The sequence below is a fragment of the Triticum dicoccoides genome, chromosome 2A (assembly GCF_002162155.2).
Source record: "Triticum dicoccoides isolate Atlit2015 ecotype Zavitan chromosome 2A, WEW_v2.0, whole genome shotgun sequence".
Taxonomy (NCBI): Eukaryota; Viridiplantae; Streptophyta; class Magnoliopsida; order Poales; family Poaceae; genus Triticum; species Triticum dicoccoides.
Window position 1 is genome coordinate 682,317,509 of NC_041382.1, and position 14,532 is coordinate 682,332,040.

At 44.8% G+C, this 14,532-nt stretch overlaps 1 long non-coding RNA gene across 2 annotated transcripts; it reads left to right on the top strand.

The window, feature by feature from the left end:
- The first annotated feature begins 1,781 nt into the window (after positions 1–1,781).
- LOC119356227 lies at positions 1,782–6,842 on the top strand. Of its 2 annotated transcripts, none has more exons than XR_005171872.1 (3): positions 1,782–2,323; positions 3,150–3,448; positions 6,552–6,842. It is a non-coding gene; the product is annotated as an uncharacterized LOC119356227 (long non-coding RNA). The 2 variants fall into 2 exon arrangements; XR_005171871.1 differs by having other exon boundaries at positions 1,783–2,323; positions 3,167–3,448.
- Positions 6,843–14,532: the final 7,690 nt, after the last annotated feature.

The following is a 14,532-nucleotide window of genomic DNA, read 5'->3' on the forward strand; positions in this document are numbered from 1 at the left end:
CATTTTGATAATTATCATGCTATAAACCTACATAGTTTTCTATATTAATCATGACATGCTAAAATATAAAAGCTATAGCTCCCATAAATTGATAAAGTACAGATTTGGGCTTTACATATTTATAGAATCGAAATATGTATATGGCAACCGTAATCGTTTCTACAAAACTGCCACACCACTCGATGTCCCTTGGATCGGCATCGCAGCACGATCCACTTTTTTCGGTTCTTCCACTCCTTCTCTACGCTTGTCCTCTCCTTCAGGCGATGTCGCGTCGCAGCTCACATATAGTGGTCGCCTCCCCGCCGCCGCCGCCCGTCCGACGACAAGCCATGGTGTCGCTGCTGTTGCACAAGGTGTCGGGCTCCATGCCGCGCCGCACGACCCGGACTCCTCCTCATCATCCTACCCCGTGGCGCCTTCAGGGACCTCTATGACGACGTGTGGAGGCGAAGGTGGAGATCGTGATGCGGGAGGAGGAGCTCGGGGAGAGGTGGAGGCGGCCGTGGGGCAGCTCCAGGCCTCCAGGCTCGTAGTTGGGATCCAAGACAAGAGCTTCCTCTATGTGTAAGTATATTCAGTGCCGTCATTGTGCTTGAATTCACCAAGTCAAACGAACTCGCATGCTGTCGGACTCTGAATTTTGCTTGTGTTTCTGTCAGGTCGTTGAGCCCATACGCGAGCATGAGCCACCTCGGGTGCCGAGTGCTCGTCGTTCGGCTGCACGTCATGGCACGGCACGGGGCGGTGGAGCCCAAGCTCACATAGGTTAATACCATACAAGTGCAGTAAGTACTCCGGAGCGCGGACAAAATGCTGAATTTTCTGACACATTGAGGATCTTTCTCTGATCCTCTGAATGATCGTAAGTGATATGATAGCTTTGCTGCATCCCGCCACCCATGATCCTGATCCCTATTTTCACGGTGCTGCTGGACGTGATCTGGAGGAGGTCATCAAGGATGGAATTAATGGGCGACAACATCCGCCAGCCCTCCTCTGCTTTGCTAGGCTTGTACACACATTTTTCTTCTTTTATCATAGCTTAGTATGAGAATGGACACACCAAGTTGTGTGGTGCAGGATGCTTGTTGCGCCTTTTTTTTTTGCCAAATGCACACTCATAATTTGTTATGATGCACACACGGTATTTTTCATGTAAATAGTATGATAATCTATTGTTGGCTATTCAATGCCGCTTACGACAACCTTTTAATCTGAAGATGTGTGGTCAACTTTTTAGTGCCACCTTGTTCACTGTAGTCACTTAATCAGCTGATTGGACTTGAGTCCTTCTGGCTATCTCAAGGCTTTTTATGGAGTGTATGTAGCCTACTTGTGCTTACAATTTTAGACAGAGGGTGATGGTTTTTATCGATCGAGAGAGTAGAGGTTGATCAGTGAGATGTCATATATCTAAATGCACGTTCTGCACCACCAACACCATGTTGTGCAACTTGATAATTTACGCACAGGGCACACTATACCACGACACCACATTCCCTACAGACGTGTGTTGGAAAAAGTACAACATACCATTAGACTGTTGGTCAGAAAAACTTGTATCAGACTGTCGGTCGGCAATACAAACATGTAGCATCTAATTGTCGGTCGAGAATACTTTACTATCCCACGTCACATTATCGGTCGGGAACGCTTCACTTCCGCTTGGATTGTTGGTCGGCAATGAACGCCGACCGATTGTCTGCGGGTACTGGGCCGGCCAGGTAGCTGCGCGCGGGGGGATGAAAACTTGGCGCGGAAACAGCCCACTACGAGAAAAATCCCTCCTTTTCTCGTCCTGCCTCCACCCCGTTCCACAGACTGCCCCCAAATCTCGTTCTGCCTCCAAACCTAAATCCTCCACCACCGCCGCCGCCGCCGCCGCTCGAGCCCTCTCTCGCCGCTCGTGCTCTCTCCCCGTCCGGCTACGTGCTCTCCTGGCGGCGAGTCTGTAGCCCCCTCTCCCGCTCGTTCTCCAGTGTCTCCACCGCCGACCCCACACCATCCTGCCACGGCCACGCGCTCCACTGCTGTTCCCCGGCTAGTGCTCTCTCCGGCCAGCCACCACGCGTAAGCTTCCAGCGAGGCTGACGCCACCCTGCCTGGCCCGTACTCCCCATTCTCCACCGTCGTATCCACCATTTTCATCGAAGTACAGAAGAGATCTTGGCGCCGGCGAGAGGGGGCTCGGGATAGGGCTAGTGAGGGGCTTTGGATATAGAGGAGAAAAGATGCCCTCGGTTCCTCCCCTTTCGGCCTTCCCCGGCCGGATCTGCTCCCATTCATCCACCCTGCCTGAATCCCCGAGCTCCTCCCTCAGGTAGTTCCTCTGCTCACCTCTCTTCCCCTGCTTGTGCTGCTGCCTACTTGCTGCTTGCTACTACTGCGTGACCGTGTGCCTGCTTGCTGCTTGCTACTGCTCCTGTGGTGCTTGCTGCTTGTGTGGTTGTGGTGTGCTAGCTGATTTTCTGCTGCGTGTGCTTGCTGTGGTGTGCGGTGTGCTGCTAGCCAAGGTTGTGCTGCTGAATGTTGATGTTCTACTGCCTACTGATTGGTGATTAATCCAATTTCTTCCTTGGAAATAGCATTAGGCAGTATACATGTCAATAGGTTCTCCCCTTGAAAACTGAAACTTTGCTACGAATTGTAATTCTGTTAAACCTTGTAAGCAATGAACTGTACATTATCTGAGACAACTTTATATGAAGAGAATAACAAAAATATTTTGTATACCACCAACAGGTAAGAAGTGGCATTGAGCTAAACATACTTAATAAGAGGAGAATATAGACACTGATTTATCTCTAGACATGGTTCAATCTTGCTGTTACACTCAAATGTTTGTAAACAAAACTTTTTCTTCAGGACAGGTGAAAAATAATGTGTTCTTTTCAGAAGAGTACAGATGAAATTGTGTTGCTGTAAACAAATAAGGCGGACCATCTAATACAACATTGTTTCAGAATATGTGGTTTTGGAATGATTATTCCATTTTTTATTATGAGATCTGGGTAACAAGATAAAAGTTTCTTAGATGGTATACTATTCTGTTGATTCTTTTCCCCTCATCATTTACATTTTACGATGCTATTTACTGCTTAGCAAATGCTTTTGCCGCTACTGTTCTTAATCATTTGAGTTCTTAGTCCTTTCATTTATGTAGGAATGTCTGAAGAGAGTTATCCCCTATGGGCACATGGATATTGCATAATCAGTCTTTTCAAGGGAATAATTTGCCTAAAGAAGGTGAAGCAATCAGCTAAGCAATGAAACTGGAGTCAAGTAAAGAGAAATATTCCAGTGGCAATCAAGAGGTGAATCGTAAACATTCTGAAGGAGACAAGTCATCCACCCATCCAACAAAAAGTGTAGACAGTTTAAAGCTAACAGCACTTGATCTGGGCAATAACAGCGCATCAGTTTCATCTAGTTCTGACATAAGAAGGTAACGCACTTCTATGTTCCACTGTACATCTATTTTTACATGTATGTCTCAATCACTATGTTTCTAGTCTTCACTGTGTAGGTATATGTCTCTTGCAAGTGTGCTATTCATTGCAGTGGCATACTCGTGTATGCTTCAACTATGCGCACCTTTTTTTTTGAGGGAAAAAAATTGCCTATATTGCTTGTCTATGCTCACCTTGCTTTGACTGACTTTATTGCTTGTCTATCTAAGGCCTATATATAATTGTCGGCGTATATTATCAAATAGTGTTAGGCACATTTGCTTACCTATTTAAGACAACATGGATTCTTTTTTATTACTGCTCTGTTTTATAAAAACTGGCCGTTTGTTTTCTATTTTTATCTTGGCACATATGTTGTCTCCTTGGTGCTTTTGTTTTCTTCGAAGAATTCTTTCTAATTGGTTTTCTTCATCAGTTAAATTAGTTTCTCTATAGGAAAAAGGTGTAGCGTGTGAAGAATGTTCGTCTTCAGATCCGTTACTCGCTTCTTGTTTTGCCCTCTGTATCCTATCTATTTCTGTAAGGTCGCCATGTGGTATGAATTGTGTACAATTTTTTTGGGCAATGAAACATCTTATTATATCCCTCTAGTTTCATATTAGCTATAGATCACAATGCAATATATTTATTCCTCCTTGCTACATGGTTCAATTTTTTTTTTGTTATGTATGGTTTAGTTAACAGGCTAACCTTGTTTGTTCTTTTTCTGAGAGCCTCACGTGTGAGCTTGATACAGTCCAGAAAAGCATTAGCTTCTGCAGAGTAGAGGCTAACATGCTAAGATTATTCCTACCTCAGTCTCCTAGACAACAGCCCACAGAAGTATCATTTTAGCTTCCGTGGAGCGCAAGGAACGATCAAAGCCCACAGAAGTATCGGTTTAGCTTCCGCGGACCAGAGGAACGACCACAGCCCACAGAACTATCGCTTTTTCCTCTTCCTTCTTTGTTGCACGGTGGACACTCGATTTCTCGTGGGATTTTGGCCATCACGATCCTTCTTTAGCTGCTGGATGAGATGCTGTCATGACATTTTGAATCTCTCGCTTGCCCAGCTCACAGAAGTACCACTTTCTCCCTTTTCTCCTTTGCACCCACAGTGGACTCTGAATTTCTTGTGGGATTTGTGGCATCACGATCCTTCTTTAGGTCCTCTATCAGATGTTTTCATGGCATGCCAAAGGTTCATGGTGGATAAGATGCTGTCGTGACATGTTGAATCTCTCGCTTGCCTACCCGATAGATGTATCGCTTTCTGCTTTTCCTCCTTTGCACCCACGGTGGAATCTGAATTTTTTGTGGGATTTGTGGCATCACGATCCTTCTTTAGGCCTTGTTCGGTTAGACAGAGTTTGGAGAGTTTTGAAAGGGATTGGAGGGGATTAAATCCCTTGCAAGTCAAAATCCACCTCAAACCTCCCCAATCTCCTCCAATCCCTGTGGCGAGGGGATTAAACGAATAGGGCCTTAGGCGATCTATCGGATGTTGCCATGGCATGCTGAAGGTTCATGGTGGATTTGGATCCTGCCAAAGTAGTACAGGCTTTTTTCTTTCTTTCTTTTTTGTGGGGGGCCAAAGTAGTACAAGCTAACGACCACATCCCACAGAAATATTGCTATCTCCTCTTCCTCCTTTGCACGCACAACGAACACTAAATTTCTTTCGTACTCGATGAGATCCACGCTGGGTTGCCGGATGGCTGCCATATCCGCGGCGCCATCGTGCTACCAAGACGCGGAGCGCGGCAGATGCATGCAGGCATGGGCATATTACTATATAAGATTGACAATATGTCCTACTCCAATACGATCAAGACTCTTCAACCTGATTTTCCCACCAAAATCAATCAGGCCATGAATCAATCTGGCAACTAACTATTAAATTGTACGCTTTCAAAAGGAAAGAAAAGTATCAAGTTGTACACATGCACGTGACCTCCTTTTCTTTAGCTGGAACGTAACCAACTTGTATATGTATATTTAGCAAAAAACAATTGCATGGGATGTATATTTAGCCTGGTTGACTGTTTCTAGCAACGCTGGAAAAAAACTGCTTTTAGCACATGGGTATGTCGTGTGTTTATGATGATAAAGCAGCCAATATTAATTTGTAAATGTCATGAGCGATAATTTCATGTTTTTAACTTTTGGACGGCAATACAAATTGCACCTCGCTCACGCTGGTGCTATTACGTGTGCCAACCGGACTACTGCTTTTTTTTCCTTAATCGTGTTTGGCTCCCGTCGGACTACACACTTTTTTCCCTATGATTGTAATCGTGTTTGGCTCCAGCGTAAACATATATCTGTTTGTACGTGACAGATTGTACCCAATAGATGTTCTACATAACTGTTCATCTCTTTAGCTCAGCCGTTATAATTAAAATCAATGGATACTATTTTTTTTAGCATTTGTGGATTAAGGTGATGGCTTGTTCTTCTTCTATTTTAATTATATAATCGATACCTACACCTCTACATTTCCAATTGCAGTCTGGAGATTCAAATTTAGATATGAAAACTATATGGGGTTTTCAATTCTTCGGGAATGTTACTACATATATTTTTACATGTTTCTCTCTGAGGCTAATTTCAATTTCACACCATCCTGGGTGGTACTGTGCGTGTAGTACATGCTCTGCTTCATCTTCTTTTTGCTCAAACCTCCATCTGTCAAGTTCTACCGCGAAAAAAAACAGCTACATAGATATCACCGGTAGGGGCCTGACAAAATGTTACATATCTCAGTTTTGTCATTTAAACCCATTTGATGTCTCTATCTTCATAACTCTGTCTTGCTCTACCTTCAGATAGCCATAAACATTCAGTTCAGAGCAGGATATTGTTTGCTGCTATAATCATACCTACAACACAGTTCTACATTTCTAATTGCAGTCTGGAGATTCATATTCAGATATGAAAATATATGCTTTTGTTTGCAGCCCAATGCGGAAAGATACCAAGGGTGCCTCCTTCCCCGCTAGTGCTAATGAATTCTCTTCAGTTGAAGGCAGCTTAGAGAAAATATCATGCTCTCCAGCTATGGTGTGGAATATTAACTTGGGATTTTGACTTGCAGATGTTCAAGCTGGAGGATGTGGCGATGGGAATATGGATCAATGAGATGAAGAAGGAAGGCTTTGATGTCAAGTACGAGAATGATGGAAGGATCTTGGTGGGTATCTAGTTGCTCACTACCAGGAGCCAATGTAGATGATGTGCCTCTAGGGCAAATTCCAGAAAACAAAGCGACATATTTTTTGCTCTCAAACAATGAACCATAATGTTTGCTCTAGTTAATTAATTAAATTAGTTTATGGGAAATTTGGATGTGAAAAGTAATGAATGTGTGTTATTATTGTTTGCTTTCTGGTTAACGACATGCACGTTACTGTAATGAATTTTCTAAGTTGATTGATATTCCGTTGATAACATGAAATCTAGTTATATGGGAGGGCTAATGCTAGGCCCACCAGACTGTTGGCTGGGAAAGAATGCCCTGTGTGATAGTTGGTTGGGACAGGCCCATAGCAGCCCCAACGGATTGTCGGTCGGGAAAGAATATTGTGTCAGATAGTCGGTTGGGAAAGGCCCATCACAACCCCAACGGATTGTTGGTTGGGAAAGAATACCGTGTCAGATAGTTGGTCGGGAAAGGCCCATGACAGCCCCAACGGATTGTTGGTTGGGAAAGAATAATGTGTTAGATAGTCGGTCGGGAAAGGCCCATGGCAGCCCCAACGGACTGTTGGTCGGGAAAGGCCCATAGCAGGCCCAACAGAATGCTGGTCGGGAAAGATACATCATAGCTGACAACCAGTCGGTCGGGAAAGGGTTTCCCCGTCTGGACTTTCCCCAACAGACAGGGTCGGTCGGTAATAGGCTTTCCCGACCGACTGTCTATCGGCGTAACATGTATTCCTGACCAACCTGGCTGTCGGGGATGTAGTGTTGTGGTGTAGTGGCAGTGACCAGAGGCGGACATCGCTATGTCACTAACTTATGTGTAAATAACATAATAATTTACGCTCCGCAGACTTGATAACTTACATACAAACATCATGATAACTTTAACAACGGAGGGTGGAGGGAGTTATTGAAAACTGAAAGAAATATGTCCTAGATGCAATAATAAAGTTGTTATTTTATATTTTCTTATACCATGATAAATGTTTATTATTCATGCTAGAATTGTATTGACCGGAAACTTGATACATGTGTGGATACATAGACAAAACACCGTGTCTCTAGTGAGCCTCTACTAGACTAGCCCTTTAATCAAATATGGTTAAATTTCCTAACCATAGACATGTGTTGTCATTTGATGAACGGGATCACATTATTAGGAGAATGATGTGATGGACAAGACTCATTCGTTAGCTTAGCATATTGATCGTTCAGTTTTATTGCTATTGCTTTTTTCATGTCATACACATATTCCTTTGACTATGAGATTATGCAACTCCCGGATACCGGAGGAATACCTTGTGTGCTATCAAACATCACAACGCAACTGGGTGATTATAAAGATGCTCTACAGGTATCTCCGAAGGTGTTTGTTGGGTTGGCATAGATCGAGATTAGGATTTGTCACTCCGAGTGTCGGAGAGGTATCTCTGGGCCCTATCGATAATACACATCATGATAAGCCTTGCAAACATGTGACTAATGAGTTAGTTACGGGATGATGTATTACGGAACGAGTAAAGAGACCTGCCGGTAACGAGATTGAACTAGGTATGATGATACCGATAATTGAATCTCGGGCAATTAACATACTGATGAAAAAGGGAATAACGTATGTTGTCATTAAGGTACGACCGATAAAGATCTTCGTAGAATATGTAGGAACCAATATGAGCATCCAGGTTCCGTTGTTGGTTATCGACTGGAGAGGTGTCTCAGTCATGTCTACATAGTTCTCGAACCCGTAGGGTCCGCACGCTTAACGTTCAATGACGATTTTGTATTATATGAGTTATGTGATTTGGTGACCGAATGTTGCTCGAAGTCCCGGATGAGATCACAGACATGACGAGGAGTCTCGAAATGGTTGAGAGGTAAAGATTGATATGTATAACGATGATATTCAGACACCGAAAGTGTTTCGGGGGTACCGGGTGCATTTCGGGTCACCGAAAGGGGTTCGAGGCATCCCCCCGGAAACTACATGGGCCTTAATGGTCCAAGAGGAGGACAGACCAGCCCCTAAGGGGCTGGTGCGCCTCATGTAGGCTAAAATAAGAGGGAAGGAAAGAGGAGAAGGGAGAAAGGAAGGGGAGGGATTCGGCCTCCCCCTTCCTTCCCTCCTCCTCCCTCCTCCTTCCTCCCCCCTCCGGACGGATATGGAAGGGGGGGGGGGCGAATTGGGAGGCGCCCAAGTAGGATTCCTCGTACTTGGGGCGGCCCCTTGGCTGCCTATCCTCGCCTCCAACCTATATATATGAAGGGGTGCACCGCTAGAACACACAATATTGATTCTTAGCCATGTGCGGCGCCCCCTCCATATTTTACGCCTCCGGTCATATTGTTGTAGTGCTTAGGCGAAGCCCTACGTGGATCACTTCACCATCACCGTCATCATGTCGTCGTGTTAACAAAACTCTCTCTCGACACTTTGCTGGATCAAGAGTTCAAGGGACGTCATGTCTGTGATCTTGCGACTTGCTAACTTGGGTGCAAATACCATGGTAACTTTGTCCAAAGAGGAAAAAATTGTTGAAAAATATACCCCGATAACTTACGTGAAAATAGAACGGTAATATACAAATCGTATACCTGATAACTTACATACAAACACCGTGGTAATTTTGACTAAAGGGCGGAAAAGTTGTCGTAAAACATATCCACGATAACTTAAGTTAAAATAGCACGTTTATATATGAACCAAAAAACCCGATAACTTACGTACAAAGACCATGATAAGTTTGATTCGGGTGGACGAAGTTGTTGAAAATATACCTGGGGAACTTATGTGTATATAGCACGGTAATAGTCTTGATTTGGGAAAAAGTAGTAAAATGTGGTCGAAAAATACACTGGTAACTTTTGTATGTAAATAGCATAGTAAATTACGCATCACAACCTTGATAATTTAGGTCCAAACACCGCGGTAAATTTGATCTGGAGAAATTTTTTGTTGAAAAGATACCCCGATAACTTCTGTATAAATAGCATAGTAATATACCCATCGCATACCCGATAACTTGCGTACACATACCATGGTAATATTTGAGTCGGTGAGGAAATTATTGAAAACATACCCCCGTAAATTTTGTGTAAATAATATGGTTACATACACATCACATACCTACGTACAAACACCACGGTAACTTTGATCAAGCGAAAAAAAAATGTTAAAATCGTACCGCCTGGTAACTTATATGAAAACATCATGGTAATATACGAACCATGGCTGATAACTCATGTACAAGCACCGATATAACATTGACCAAAGAACATGGTAATATACGAACCGCAGACCTAAAAACAACATGGTAGTATAGGAACCACAGGCCCGAAAACTTATACGAATACAACATGGTAATATTAAACTGCAGGGTCGATGAATCATTTTTATGCCTTCGATAACTAAAGTGGAAATAGCACGGTAACTTGCATATAATGGGCATGGTAACTTATGTAACCTTGGTGTGGTAAATTTTGGCTGAAAAAAGTCACTGGAACATGCCAACATGGAATCTAGTTTTGAACGTCTCATCGCGACGATTTTTTATGGAAAAACGATTTTTACATCAGACCGATGGTTTGAGCTACAAAACATTTTAAATTTTTGGAATAAAAAGAATCTAGAATGGCATCAGTTTTTTTGTCCTCTAGTGTAAAAATATAATTAGAATGAGAAATGCACGTGAAAGGAGGAATAATGTTAATGTATGCGTATATTTAAAGTGAAGGAAGTAGAAATGTAGCAGTTTTGCTTATATGGCACACATGTGCCAAATATCACAGTCCTTATAGAATATATATTTACATCTGAATATGTTGTTACGGAGCGAGCGGCGGTGGTTGTCATACCCCACCATGTAACTTACTACTGTTGGTGAAACTCTCTTGTGCAGAAACGCCGATCTTGAAATCTTTATCCTACTTATAGGCCGTATTGCGAGCAATGCACTCGTGTTTTACTGACAGGTCTTTGAGGGAAGTTCCAAACATGGAGGTAACATGAAATTTATCATTGAAAGTTGTGTTTTAAACTTGCAAAAGAATTGCTAAGCCTATTCAATCATTTCTATTTTACCCTAGATTTCACTCCATACCATAATTAAGATACAAATGGGTGTTATTGATGTCGAGGATGTTAGGAATAAGCCACGACATGATGGTGACCAGCGTGTGTGTGCGTGTCGGTCGAGTCCGAATCAAGCCGGTTTGTAGCCAGGTGTGTGATCGTGAGGCGTCAGGAGTTGTGGTCGCGGCGATCAGTTGAGCCAGCCGCAACGTATGCCCTGGAACGCGTCGTGTGCGCGGCCTGGGCGAGCGGGCCGCTAGGCGTGCGTGCGCAGTGGAGGCTCGCGTGGGCGCTTTGTCCAGCAGCTTCAGAATCGGCCATATCGGCGAGCTGCATGCATGCATGAGTTGTCAGCTGGATGAGGTTAGTTAGGTAGCTTGGTGCGTGGAGTTAGTGGCCGGTGTGGTGGCCGTGTGCGTGTGTGTGCACCTGGGTATAAAACCCCTTCCCTGTGTAGTGTGTACTGATGTAAAGTGGTGCGGTGAGTTGCCGAGCCGTGTGGGTATGTGCCCAGGTTGAGTAAAGTGAAGCCGTTCATGCGGCCGAGGCGCTGTTCGTGCGACGAAGTGTTTGTGCGTTGGAAACATGTGTGTCCCTTTCCTTCTTTCATCTACGTCTGAGCGAGTGTGAGAGTGAGATAGTCCGGATTTGTCCCAACAATTGACATCAGAGCCTTGTATAATCGCGGTGAGTCGGTGATGGAGGTCGTGGCCGCGCGGCGAGGAGGCCGCGGAGGTCGCGGCACGGGTGGCGTGGAGCGCCGTGGTGCAGCATGCACGCGACGCCATGGCGTCAGCCATTCGATTGCGACGGCATCGACGGCGTGTGTCACCGGCGGTGAAGGGACTCGGCGTGTGTCGCCGGAGAAGTGGTGTATGTCACCGGAGAGGAACAAGAAATCACGGCGGTGACCGGCGTCAGTGCGCCAGGTTGAGTCCGTGGAGGCGGCGACTGGCGTCAGTGCGCCATGTCGAGTCTGCGGTCATGGTGACTACGACGATGGGAGCAGCAGTGTCAACTCCGGTAACGGCGAGCAGGCAGCACGATATAGCAACGGGCGGAGGCATCCAAGACAATGGCAACGACGACAAGCTGCAACAACTTCGACGATGACAAGGTTGTGGCTTAGGAGGAGAAGAAGAGTTAGAAGCTTTTTTTAAATAACTTCGAATCTATTCATCAACTATCAAGGTAGTAAAAACACTAGAAGTAAAAAATACATCTAGGTTCATAGAGCACCTAGCAACGACTACTAGAACTAGAGCAACCCGAAGGCGCGCTGCCGTCTTCGCCCCTCCCTCATTGGAGCCGGACAAACCTTATTGTAGTAGACAACCGAGAAGTCGTTGTGCTAAGGCCCTATAGGACTAGCGCACCAGAACAACATCCGCCACCGATGAAGAGAAGCGTAGATCAGAAGGATCTAACCTGTAGACACACGAACACAGGCAAACAAAGACAAGATCCACGTGGATTCACTGAAGACAAACGCGGACCGAATCCCGTGAGAGTTAGAAGCTCATGGATTAAGAATCTGAGTCCAGTAGAAGAAAAGTTTCAGATTCAGTACTCCAGATACAACAATACGGTATATATAGTTAACTTCGTACTTTATATTATCAATTTTTTTTCTTCCTCCAAGAGTACTCCGGATATCATCTACTCCCTCTTATATTAGTTTACGGAGGGAGTACACATCAAACAAGTAACATTAATATGTTGTTAAAAGCAAGGAAAAGTAACAAGTTCAGTTTCACAAAGTTTCCCTCCATTCTTGAATGTACCTATTTTTATTTGTTCCTTTTAATAAAATTCTGGTACGCATGACGGCAATAACATTACTTTTAAATTGTCGCTAGAGATGAGGGTAAATTTATTTCTGAAAATTTGTCAGAGTTGGATAGAAGTGAAACGCAGTGGCATGCGAAGTGGGTATTGTGAAATGAGTGCCATTATTTCACCCGTTGCAACCCACATGCATATGTGCTAGTTCTGAATAAATCCCGATTCCGATGAAAAAAAGAATGCCCGACGATTCCGTGAGTAGGTGCGCTGGTCCCCTCCTGTGGTATTTCGGAGGTGCCTTCCTATGACACATGAGGAGAACGAAGTGGGAAAGGGAGCTGTGTTTTGCGTGAGAACAACGCGACCTAAGGCCAACTCCACCGCATGATCCTAAACGGACGTCCACTTTGTCTGGATTCGGTCCGTTTGGATAGGGCAATGGGGTCGTGTCCGGGCCTGTCTTGGGATGCGGTGGCCGTGCGTCTAGCGCGCGGCCGCATCCTTTGGCCCCATCCTGTCTGCCACGGCCAAAAATGCCCGTATATGCATATCAAAACAAGTTTGCATGTCCAAATATTAATTGTCTGAAAATAAAAATAGTTTTACAACCCAACCGAAATTGTCTCTAATAAAATAGTTTTACAATCAAATCGATATTGTCTTGAATGAACATGATGGACCAATACACCTATTGGTTGCCTCAAGTACTCAGGGCCAAACACTGCCACCACGGCCTTACAGAACTTGTACAATGACAACAGACATGTGGACTCACTCATACGCACATACTCATCCACCAGATCGCCTGGAATTCCATATGCAAGTATGCGGATGGCCGCGGGGTAGGGTAATGCGACAGAAAACAAAAATTTCGACTTACGCACCAGCCCAAGATCACTATGGAGACTGCATACAAGGTTTGATCTTTTCGTTACCGACTCGTAGCACAGCGGAAGTAGAGTCGATGACGATCGGCGGTGTAGATCCCCACAGCTAGGATTTACAACCTCCCAACATCGAGGATGTATACCCTCATCTGCCCCTCGGACAGGCCTCCGGGAGGCGGTTGGACAGTCCCTCGGGCGATGTCGCGGACAGCCCTTCGGGAGGACCTTCAAAGCATGGACGATCACTCAGACAGCCCTTTGGAAGGACCTTCGAAACTCGGACGATCACACGGACAGCCCTTCGGGAGGCACTCTCAAACTAAGACCAAAACTACGATCTCTCTACAGAGTTGCACACATACGGTGTCATCTATCTGGCAGGGCTATGCCGTCCAGAACTAATTCCCACCGGAACCCAGACAGCCTTTCGGCTCTATGAAACTATTTCACGGGGAGGGAGAGAGAAGCCAGATCATTGAAATGGCACTTGTATGTGAGAAATAGTGTATGTGGAGAGTTCCTCTCCTCCTCTATTTATAGGAAAACCCAAGGGGTAGGGGGCACATGAAAAAACCCAAAATGCCCACACTTTATGTCACACATAAAAGGGCATAAAGGGATGACAAGTGGAGCCCCATGGAGGAGCTGCACCCTCCAACGTCCCATCTTCATGGGGGTCCCACAAAGGGGGTTCCTTGATCCCCAAGTCCTTCTAGAAGCCTTTTGGGAAAAGCCCCAAAAGGTGGCTTTCCATAAATATCCCAAAAAGCACTTTCACTATGCACGACAACATTTTTTAGCGTCCGTTCGAACTGAAAATATTTATGTGAGCTTAGAACATTTCCAGTCCCAATAAAATAATTTTCAACGCATTCCGAAACAATTCCGGATTAATGATTCTCATCTGCGAAAAGCATCTGAAGTGGTTCCGGTAGCTCCGGAGCATTTCCAGCTTTTATCCCGGAAAATTCCAGAATGTTTCCAGAATGACTCTGGCACCCTGCAAGAATTATCAGGCATGTGCCGAAACCAATTTGACTTAATAGTATATCCCAAAACAACTTTTTGGTTTCACCGAAACTCATCCGATGACCTCTCTCTGCGGAACTTTTCCACTGTCTGAAACTTTTCCG